The sequence below is a fragment of the Diaphorina citri genome, unplaced genomic scaffold, assembly GCF_000475195.1.
Source record: "Diaphorina citri unplaced genomic scaffold, Diaci psyllid genome assembly version 1.1 scaffold16223, whole genome shotgun sequence".
Classification (NCBI taxonomy): domain Eukaryota; kingdom Metazoa; phylum Arthropoda; class Insecta; order Hemiptera; family Psyllidae; genus Diaphorina; species Diaphorina citri.
This window is the reverse complement of record NW_007393585.1, coordinates 9,626-10,565: the sequence shown is the minus strand read 5'-3', so window position 1 is coordinate 10,565 and position 940 is coordinate 9,626. Positions and strand designations below refer to the sequence as shown.

The following is a 940-nucleotide window of genomic DNA, read 5'->3' as shown; positions in this document are numbered from 1 at the left end:
ATCAATCCCCATTTAAAATACCAACGCGTGTTCTAATTGACCCCTTTACGAAGTATCTGCACTCCGAAGTATCCCCATTCCAATGTGCCCCTTTTGTCCCCATCCCAAAATATCCTGTTCCAATTTACCCAATTCTAAACTATCTCTGTTCCAATTTGTCCCGATTCCAAAATGTCCCTGGTCCAAATCACCCCATTCTAAAGTACACACAACTTCTGATTCTGACACTCTGCCTGTCTCACTGGGTTAAATTACACAGAGGTATGTAGGTTAACATTTTAACACCTGATTCTTAGTCCAGTAAATGATTGCACCTTTTTTGGTAATGCCTTGAAATTAGTCCAGTAAATGCTTGCACCCAAAATGTCCCTGTTCCAATTTACCCCGATCTAAAGTACAAACAACTTTTGATTCTGACACTCTGCCTGTCTCACTGGGTTAATGTATACAGAGATATGTAGGTTAACATTTTAACACCTGATTTTTAGTCCAGTAAATGCTTGCACTTTTTTGCCAATTCAATTCAATGTATGGTTTCTCAAATTAGTCCAGTAAATGCTTGCTTTTTTTATGTAGGTTTAAACATTTTAACACCTGATTTTTAGTCCAGTAAATGCTTGCACTTTTTTGCCAATTCAATTCAATGTATGGTTTCTCAAATTAGTCCAGTAAATGCTTGCTTTTTTTATGTAGGTTTAAACATTTTAACACCTGATTTTTAGTCCAGTAAATGCTTGCACTTTTTTGCCAATTCAATTCAATGTATGGTTTCTCAAATTAGTCCAGTAAATGCTTGCTTTTTTTATGTAGGTTTAAACATTTTAACACCTGATTTTTAGTCCAGTAAATGCTTGCACTTGTTTTTTTTTTTTTTTTTTTTTCCCCTTTTTTTAATTTTCCCTATAAAATTTCAAATTTGCTTTTTCCCTGTAATCGCTAT

The 940-nt window shown here is 34.5% G+C and overlaps 1 long non-coding RNA gene across 1 annotated transcript in view; it reads left to right on the top strand.

The window, feature by feature from the left end:
- The first annotated feature begins 6 nt into the window (after positions 1 to 6).
- Positions 7 to 940, top strand: part of LOC108254178 — a 10,555-nt gene continuing 9,621 nt past the window's right edge. The window contains exon 1 of the long non-coding RNA XR_001809883.2: positions 7 to 261. This is a non-coding gene — a long non-coding RNA (uncharacterized LOC108254178). The remainder of the gene's footprint in view (positions 262 to 940) is intronic.